The 10606-nt window shown below is 39.2% G+C and overlaps 1 pseudogene; it reads left to right on the top strand.

Moving 5' to 3' along the window:
* The first annotated feature begins 683 nt into the window (after window positions 1–683).
* LOC101179014 lies at window positions 684–4669 on the top strand (annotated as a pseudogene).
* Window positions 4670–10606: the final 5937 nt, after the last annotated feature.

Genomic DNA, 10606 nt, shown 5'->3' with positions numbered 1-10606 from the left:
ATTGTAATTAATTTTAATTTAAATAGCCACACATAGCTCCCCTGTGGACCAGGTCAGAGCTCTGATAAGGCTGGATAAGGGAGGAAACCTGGGTAGAGGGTTGACTGTGAAGGTTCTTTCGGTTTGGGAGTGAATCAGGAAACAGCCACATCAGCTGAGTGAAGGTGAGGGAGGTGTTGGGGGTTTACAGACGGGAAAAGTGTGACAGAATTGTTTGGAGAGGAAGGAAAAAAAGGTGTGGACTGGGGACGTTTCCAGTGTTCGGGCACACAGGGCTCCACAGAGTAATCTACATTTGCTGTTCCTTGGAGCAGCAAAGAAAACGGTTGGGACATATTCTGAGCAGACTGTAGAGGTAAAATGTGTAGGGTTTTTTTTTGTTGCTGTTGTTCGTTTGTTTGTTTGAGATGGAGTCTTGCTCTATTGCCCAGGCTGGAGTGCAGTGGCACGATCTCGACCCACTGCAACCTCTGTCTCCTGGGTTCAAGTGATTCTCTCACCTCTGCCTCCCAAGTAGCTGGGACTACAGGCACGCGCCACCACACCCAGCTAATTTTTGTATTTTTAGTAGAGATAGGGTTTCACCATGTTGGCCATGCTGGTTTCGAACTCCTGACCTCAAGTGATCCACCTGCCTCGGCCTCCCAAAGTGCTGGGATTACAGGCATGAGCCACCGTGCCCAGCTAAATGTGTAGTATTTTTAATAGGATAAAGCCTACATAATTCTGTCCACAGTTCCTTTACTTAGAAATTGCTCATTTGTTCATATTAATCTTATGTTGATTACAGATAACGGCATATGGGTTTTTTCCTGTCATGTATAGCTGAATCGTGCAGAATTTGAAGATCAAGATGATCAAGCTAGAGTTCAGTATGAGGGTTTTCCATCTGGGATGTATGTCCCCATTGAGACTGAAAATGTTCTCTGTGAATCTGTGCATATATTTGACCCCCATTACCCCATTATCCTGGGTGGCTTGGGCAACAGCGAAGGCAATGTTGGATACGTGCAGGTGGGTCCCTTTGCTGTGTATTTGGTGCCTGAGGCTCTGTGGATTTCCCCTCCATCAATCATCTTAGCCTCTTGTCCCATCAGATGCATCTGAAGAAACATCACTGGTCTAAGAAAATCCTCAAGCCCCAAGATCCAATCATATTTTCTGTAGGGTGGAGGAGGTTTCAGACTATCCTGCTTTATTATATCGAAGACCACAATGGAAGACAAAGGCTTCTAAAGTAAACCCCACAACACATGCATTGCAGAGCAGCCTTTTGGGGTAAAATATGATTACAATAACTTGCTTATTGCTGATACTAAGCCTTACAGGCTGCATCATTATAACTTTGTGCTCTTCCTTTCATAAAATTCCATTCCTAAGATTTTTCTCTTTTCTGGGAGCAGGGAGGTGGTTTGGAGTAAATCTATATCCAAATGTAAATGTCCCTATCCATTATGTAAAACTACAATCTAAAATTTGTGGTTTGCTATATTTCTTTTTTTCCTTTTCCTTTAAGGCCCTATCACTTCACAGGGAACTGGTGTATTGGCAATAGACTGTCAGTGGCATAATGGTAACTATCTTGGATGATTTCTTTTACAGATTGGCTTGAGAAATATATCCTAAATGTGGGTTATTATGTACATGAGACTTTAAGTTGAAAATTACTCATTTTTAGTAATATAAAGTAAATTTCCCTTTGCTTTTAATCTTCCTACATCCTTTTCAGTAGGGTGTGGGAGTAGAGGAGGGGAAGTGGAAGAATTACAATGGTACTGAAGACATTTCCTATTTTTGTGCATCTTTTGGATTTATTTATCTAAGCAAGTACTTAAGCAGTGCTCACCATGTGCTAACCACTATGTGAGGTTGTGAGGAGCCATCGGAGACTAGCCAGACATGCGACCCCCTGCAGCCATGCTGGGGTAGCAGTTTGTTCACTACATTTTCATTTGACCAGTCAGACAGGGCAGGGTTTATTGGTCCCATTTAACAGAGAAGAAACCAGAATAATGAGCAGATGGAATCTGCCCTGGAGGTTCAAATTTTAATTTCCTAAACATTGCAACTGTATTTTTCTTTTCCATTTCATTCCAAATAGATCATTATAGTCAAATTATGTTCCTCTGAAATCACTCTCAGGAAAGTACTCAAGTCTCCCTGTTTTGTTTTTTTTTTTCTTTTAGACAAAGTCTCGCTCTGTCATCCAGGCTGGAGTGCAGTGGTGCAATCTTGGCTCACTGCAACCTCCACCTCCTGGGTTCAAGCAGTTCTCCTGTCTCAGCCTCCTGAGTAGCTGGGACTGTACAAGTGTGCACCACCATGCCAAGCTAATTTTTGTATTTTCAGTAGAGACGGGGTTTCGCCATGTTGGCCAGGCTTGTCTCAAACTCCTGACCTCAGGTGATCTGCCCTCCTTGGCCTCCCAAAGAGCCAGGATTACAGGCATGAACCACCACGCCTGGCCTCAAGTCACTCTTGTTAGTTTGGCTTACCAACTTTAAAGTTTTGGGTTGCTTTTGTCAAACCACTGGGTTGCAAGTTCAGATGGTCTTTCTTGTTTTTCTTAGCTAATTGTAAGTTAAATTCACTTTGGTAATTTATTATGTCACATAGAATTGAAGTTTTTCTCTTGCTGATATTATTCCTATTTTCAAATTCTGGGGTTCCTGTTAGGCTGATTTTTGGATAGCTGCCACAGGAATTGTCCTTGATCTGGATAAATCCATAAAAATTGTGAAGCAATTAACTGGTTTTCAATATAAAATTTTCAAGAACACTTCATTTATTAAGGTTTGTATATCTACATATTCTCATATTTATAAATGCCCATGTTGTTTGAGAAAAGGAATGAAATACTTCTACAATAAGGGCCTCATGTTTTTACACAAGTATTTGAAATCTTTTATAAACTTCATGTTTTGTTTGTTTGCTCCCTTATGTTGTGTTACTTAAATATGCCCAAAAATGCAGTAGTAAAACAGAGCTATTTAGGAATTGAGGCTGTTATTCATGACTACCATGTGAGACTGCTACAGAAACTCATATTGAAAATATGTCATTTTGGGGCTGGGTGCGGTGGCTCATGTCTGTAATCCCAGTACTTTGGGAGGCCGAGGCAGGCGGATCACGAGGTCAGGAGATCAAGACCATCCTGGCCAACACGGTGAAACCCCGTCTCTACTAAAATACAAAAAAATTAGCTGGGCGTGGTGGTGTGCGCCTGTAGTCCCAGCTACTTGGGAAGCTGAGGCAGGAGAATCTCTCAAACCTGGGAGGTGGAGGTTGCAGTGAGCCGAGATCGCACCACTGCACTCCAGCCTGGCGACAGAGCAAGACTCCATCTCAAGAAAAAAGAAAATATGTCATTTTATCCACTGGGTTTTGTTTCCTACTTTTTTGATTTGTGTTAAGAAAGGGAAAAAAATCACAAGTTTGTCTAACCATTCAGTAGAAAAATAGAGTATTTGCAGACAACTTGGCAATGGTAGAAAAATGGATGTACTGTTTTTCAGTATTTGGGGAAGGTGGTTTGAGCAGTATTTACTGACAATTTCATTAGTGGGGATGTTTCTATTAAAAACACATAGTAAGGTCATTAAGTGTTCTTGCAATATAATGTAATAATACCACCAGCCTTTATCTTACTGTTTTCATGTTCTAAGTGCATGCACCTGAGTAAAAGATCTGGGCTGCAGTCTAGGCTGAGAGATGCCAGCAAAGGCTGCCTAGGCCAGTGCAGTCCAGTAAATCCCTCTTCAATCTTCTCTTCCACACAGACAGCAGTGATGAGCATGCCCATGAACCCACATGATTATTTTCGGAAAAATGAAAGAGTTATATTCTTTTTGTGGTAGTAATTCCACTTTCAGGGGCAAATACATTTTGATTATTTTATCACCTTTCAGTGAGTTCTTTTTGTTCTTTAACCAAGGATGTTATGTTTGAGGTAAGAAGTAAAGCATATATGATTTTTTGTGTGTTTTTATCTTGCTATACCCGTAGGGAATGTTTAATTCTGCCTTGGAAGTGGCCAAATTTGAAGGTGCTGTGATTCAAACTGTCAGCGAGATAGGGCAGCAGATCAAGAAAGCGCTCTGGGCTCCAGAAGGAGCCTTCCAGGCCAGCTTTGAGTATAAGCTGCTGATGAGCAGTGAGTGTCCTGAGTAGTGTTCAGGGCAGGGTGTTACCATTCATGCTTGACTTCTAGCCAGTGTGGAGAGAGGCTGGAGTCAGGTCTCTAGAGAGTTGAGCAGCTCCAGCCTTAGATCTCCCAGTCTTATGTGGTGTGCCCATTCGCCTTGTGTCTGCAGCCCCCTGGCCACACCCAGTAACAGTTCTGGGATCTATGAGACTAGCTTCCTTAGTGAGTTTTCCCTTCAAATACTTTGCAACCAGGTAGAGAAGTTTGGAGTGAAGGTTTTGTTCTTTGTTTCTTCACAATATGGATACAATCTTCTTTTGAAAATGTTAAAGTAAATTACCTCTCTTTTCAGATACTGTCTTCATGTGAACTTGATATCCTGTTTCCATCCCAGCCTTCTATAACCCAGTAACATCTTTGTTGAAACCAGTGGGTGAGAAAGACACCTGGTCAGGAATGCAGACCACAGGACAACTCAGGCTCACCCACAGCATCAGACTAAAGGTGAACAAGTTCTCTGTATAAAGTACTGGTGGTGTGTGTGTTAGGGGAGATGCAGCCTGTGCTCTGCAGACAGGGAGTCACACAGACACTTTTCTATAATTTCTTAAGTGCTTTGAATGTTCAAGTATAAAGTCTAACATTAAATTTGATTGAACAAGTGCATATTCATGGAATATTTTTGGAATGGAATATGAAAAAATGGTAATAGTGGTTCTTTCTGGATTGAAGACAAACTTTTCTTCTTTAAATTTTATTTTATATATTTGAGGTTGACCACATGAACTTAAGGATACATATAGACAGTAAACTGGTTACTATAGTGAAGCAAAGTAACATATCTACCATCTCACATAGTTACATTTTTTGTGTGTGACAGGAACAGCTAAAATCTACTTATTTAACAAAAATCCCAAAGACAATACGTTTTATTAACTATAGCCCTCATGATGTACATCAGATCTCTAACTTGATCATCCTATATGTCTGCTACTTTGTATTTTTTTAATGTACGTCTCCCCATTTGCTATTGGTCATTTTCTATTTGGCCCATTTTTCAACTGGGTTGTTTTTCTGTTATTAAAAGAGTTCTTTACTGATTTTTGGACATTAACACTTTATCAGATATGTGATCTGCAAATATTTCTTCCAGTCTGTAGGTTCTCTTTTCATTTTATTGGTTGTTTCCTTTGCTGTGCAGAAGCTTTTTAGTTTGATGCAGTCCTCCTTGTTTATGTTTCCATTTGTAGCCTGGCTTGTGGTGTGATATTCAAAAAAATAATTGCTAAGGCCAATGTCAAGAGGCTTTCCCCCTATGTTCTCTTCTAGGAGTTTTACGGTTTCAGGTCTTATTTGGGTCTTGGGTCTTGTATCTGTTTTGAGATGATTTTTGTGTATGGTGTATGATCAGGGTCCATTTTTATTCTTTTGCATGTGAAAATCCAGTTTTCCCAGCACTATTATTGAAGAGACTATTTTTCTTTCCATTGTGTTGTCTTGTTTGCCCTTGCCCATGTAGTTGACAGTACATGTTTGGATTTATTTCAAAGGTCTCTGTTCCGTTCCATTGGTTTATATTTTTTGTTTTTATGCCAGTATCATACTGTTTTGATTACTATAGCTTTGTAATACAATTTTAAATCAAGAGGTGTGATGCCTCCAACTTTTTCTTTCATAGTAATCTGTTGGCTGTTTGGGGTTTTTTGTGGTTCCATATGAGTTTCAGGATTTTGGTTTTTTTTTTTTTTTTTTGAGATGAAGTCTCACTCTGTTGCCCAAGTTGGAGTGCAGTGGCAAAATCTTGGCTCACTGCAACCTCCACTTCCTGGATTCAAGCAATTCTCCTGCCTCAGCCTCCCGAGTAGCTGGGACTACAGGCACATGCCACTATATCTGGCTAATTTTTGTAGTTTTAGTAGAGACAGGGTTTCACTATGTTGGCCAGGCTGGTCTCCAATTCCTGACCTCATGATCCACCTGCCTTGGCCTCCCAAAGTGCTGGGGTCCCAAGTGTGAACCACAACGCCTGGCCAGCATTGTTTTTCTCTGTTCTGTGAAGAATGCCATCAGAACTTTGATGAGGATTGTGCTAAATCTGTATATTTGCTTTGGGTAGTGTGAACATCTTAACAATATTAATTCTTCTGATCCATAAACATAGGATATCTTTTCATTTGTTCATGTCTAAATTTCTTTCATCAATGTTTTATGGTTTTCAAGTGTACACATCTTCCATCTTCTTGGTTAATTTCATTCCTAAGTATATGTTTTTCTTTGATGCTATTGTAAATGAGATTGTTTTCTTGATTTGTCAGCTAGGTTATTTGTATATAGAAATGCAACCGATTTTTATATGTTGAGTTTATACTTTGCAGCTTAACTGAGTTGATTTAGTAGTTCTCAGACTTTTTTGTGGAATGTTTGGAGTTTTTTACACAAAAGGTCTTGTCATCTGCAAATAAGAGATAATTTTACTTCTTTAATTTAGTTGCTTTTTTTTTCTCGTCAGATTGCTCTTGCAAGTACTATGTTGAATAAAAGTGATGAGACTAGGCATCCCTATCTTGTACTCAATCTTAGTAGAAAAGCTTTTAGTTGTTCCCCACTGACTATGATGTAGGCCACGGGTTTCTCATAAATGGTCTTTATTATGTTGAGGAACTTTCCTTTTATACATAAACTATTAAGAGCTTTTATCAAGAAAGGTTGCTAAACTTTGTTAAATGCTTTTTCTGCATCAATTCAGGTGACCATATGGTTTTATCTTTCATTTTGTTAAGCTGATATATCACATTGATTGATTTACATATGTTAAACCAGCCTTGCATGCCAGAGATAATTCCCACTTAATCATGATGTATAATCTTTTTGATGTCTTGTTGAATTCTACTTGCTAATTTTTTTCCTGATCAGCCATATATATATATATATATATATATTTTATTACACTTTAAGTTCTACGGTACATGTGCACAATGTGCAGGTTTGTTACATATGTATACATGTGCCATGTTGGTGTGCTGCACCCATTAACTCATCATTTACATTAGGTATATCTCATAATGCTATCCCTCCCCCCTCCCCCCACCCCACAACAGACCCAATGTGTGATGTTCTCCTTCCTGTGTCCAAGTGTTCTCTTTGTTCAATTCTCACCTATGAGTGAGAACATGTCGTGTTTGGTTTTTTGTCCTTGAGACAGTTTGCTGAGAATGATGGTTTCCAGCTTCATCCATGTCCCTATAAAGGACATGAACTCATCAATTTTATGGCTTCCATGGTATATATGTGCCACATTTTCTTAATCTAGTCTATCATTGTTGGACATTTGGGTTGGTTCCAAGTCTTTGCTATTGTGAATAGTGCCGCAATAAACATACGTGTGCAAGTGTCTTTTTAGCAGCATGATTTATAATCCTTTGGGTATATACCCAGTAAGGGGATGGCTGGGTCAAATGGTATTTCTAGTTCTAGATCCCTGAGGAATCGCCACACTGACTTCCACAATGGTTGAACTAGTTTACAGTCCCACCAACAGTGTAAAAGTGTTCCTATTTCTCCACATCCTCTCCAGCACCTGTTGTTTCCTGACTTTTTAATGATTGCCATTCTAACTGGTGTGAGATGGTATCTCATTGTGGTTTTGACTTGCATTTCTGTGACGGCCAGTGATGATCAACATTTTTTCATGTGTCTTTTGGCTGCATAAATGTCTTTTGAGAAGTGTCTGTTCACATCCTTTGCCCACTTGTTGATGGGGCTGTTTGTTTTTTTCTGGTAAATTTGAGTTCATTGTAGATTCTGGATATTAGCCCTTTGTCAGATGAGTAGATTGCAAAAATTTCCTCCCATTCTGTAGGTTGCCTGTTCACTCTGACGGTGGTTTCTTTTGCTGTGCAGAAGCTCTTTAATTAGATCCCATTTGCCAATTTTGGCTTTTGTTGCCATTGCTTTTGGTGTTTTCAGACATGAAGTCCTTGCCCATGCCTATGTCCTGAATGGTATTGCCTAGGTTTTCTTCTAGGGTTTTTATGGTTTGGGGTCTAACATTTAAGTCTTTAATCTAACTTGAATTAATTTTTGTGTAAGGTGTAAGAAAGGGATCCAGTTTCAGCTTTCTACATATGGCTAGCTGGGCAATGTCAACTTTGTAAATTAACTGAGACCTGTCTCAGATTTTGGGGGTTCACAAAATATACTCCAAGGATATAGTAACCAAAACATCATAGGTCTGGTACAAAAACCATGACACAAAAGCCAATGGAACAGATTAGAGAAGGTTGTAGGCTGCACTCCTACAACCATCTGATCTTTGACAAAGTCTATAATTAGAAGCAATGGGAACGGACTCCCTATTCAATGAATGGTACTAGGATAACTGGTTAGCCATATTCAGAAGATTTAAAATGGACAACTTCCTTCCAACATATTAAAAAAATCAACCTAAGATGGATTGAAGACCTAAATGTAAAACCTAAAACTATAAAAACCCTAGGCAGAAGCCCAGAACATAATATTCTGGACATAGGCAATAACAAGGATTTTATGATCAAGTTTCCAATAGCTATTGCAACAAAAACATAAATAGATAAGTTGGACCTAAGTATACTAAGGAGATTATGTTCAGCAAAAGAAACTATCAGCAAACAGACAACCAACAAAATGGGAGAAAATATTTGCAAACTATGGATCTGACAAAGGTCTCATATCCAGAACCTGTAAGAAACTTAAAAAAATTTTTGAGCAAAAACTAAACAACCTCATTGCAAAATGGGCAAAGGACAAGAACAGACACTTCTCAAAAAAGACACACATGCTGTCATCAAGAATATGAAAAAATGCTCCATTTTAAAAATCACTAATCATTAGAGAAATGCAAATGAAAACCACAATGAGATACCATTTCATACCAATCACAATGGCTACTAATAAAAAGTCAGAAAATAACAGATGTTGCTGAGGTTACAGAGAAAAGGGAAATCTTATACACTTCTGTTGGGAATGTAAATTAATTCAGCCATTGTATAAAGCAGTTTGAAGATTTCTCAAGAAACTTAAACAGAACTACCATTTGGTACAGCAATCTCATTACTGGCTACATACACAAAGAAATATAAATTGTTCTACCAAATGACACATGTACTTGTATGATTATCACAGCACTATTCACAGTAGCAAAAACAGGGAACCAACCTAGAGGCTCATCAGTGGTGGACTAGAAAAAAAAATGTGTACCGCCTGACGTGGTTGCTCACGCCTGTATTCCCAGCACTTTGGGAGGCCGAGATGGGTGGATCATTTGATATTAGGAATTTGAGAAAAGCCTGGCCAACATGGTGAAACACCATCTCTACTAAAAATACAAAAATTAGCCAGGTGTGGTGGTGCATGCCTGTAGACCCAGCTTGGGAAGCTGAGGTGGCCGAATATCTTGAACCTGGGAGGCGAAGGTTGCAGTGGGCCCAGATTATGCCACAGCACTACAGCCTGGGTGTCAGAGTAAGACTCTATCTCAAAAAGAAAAAAAATTGGTACATATACACCATGAAATACTGCGTAGCAACAAAAAAACAATAAAATTATGGCTTTTGCAACAAAATGGATGTAGCTGGAGGCTACATCCCACAAATTAAGCAAATTAACACCAAAACAGAAAAAGAAAGTATATATTATCACCCATAAATGAGAGATAAACATTGGCTCCACAAGGTCCAAAACAGGGACCAATAGATACCAGGGCCTGTGTGAGGGTAGAGGGTGGAAAATCGGTGAGGACTGAAAAATTACTTATGCCTATCAGGTACTATGCTCACTACCTCAGTGACTAAATTATTTTTTCCATGAAACCCCAGCAACATGCAATTTACCTACATAACAAAGCTGCACATGTACCTCCTGAACCTAAAATATAAATTAAAAAAGAACAGAATGAATATCAATAAGATACTTAGTAAACACACAAGTGTTTGGAAATCAAACAACAAACTTCTAAATAATTCACAAAGAAACATCAAAATAAAATTTAGAATACATTTTGAATTGAAAGATAAACATCTGAAGTGCTGAAAGAATAGAGATGGCTTTAGTCTCGAAACTTATATATAAAAACACTGAAATTTCAATCAGACGGTAATTGGTATGTGATTTGATAATCACTTTAAAGTTTATACAAAACTGAGAACCCGGCTAGGTGCAGTGGCTCACGCCTGTAATCCCACGACTTTGGGAATCAGAGGTGGGTGCAACACGAGGTCAGGAGTTCAAGACCAGCCTGGCCAAGATGGTGAAGCCCTGTCTCTACTAAAAATAAAAAAAATAGCCAGGCGTGGTGATGGATGCCTGTAATCCTGGCTACTCAGGAGGCTGAGGCATGAGAATCAATTGAACCCGGGAGGCAGAGGTTGCAGTGAGCCAAGATCAGGCCACTACACTCTAGCCTGGGTGAGAGAGCAAAGCTTCATT

The sequence above is a fragment of the Nomascus leucogenys genome, chromosome 1a (genome assembly GCF_006542625.1).
Source record: "Nomascus leucogenys isolate Asia chromosome 1a, Asia_NLE_v1, whole genome shotgun sequence".
NCBI classification, from domain to species: domain Eukaryota; kingdom Metazoa; phylum Chordata; class Mammalia; order Primates; family Hylobatidae; genus Nomascus; species Nomascus leucogenys.
This window is presented reverse-complemented; position numbering and strand designations above follow the sequence as displayed.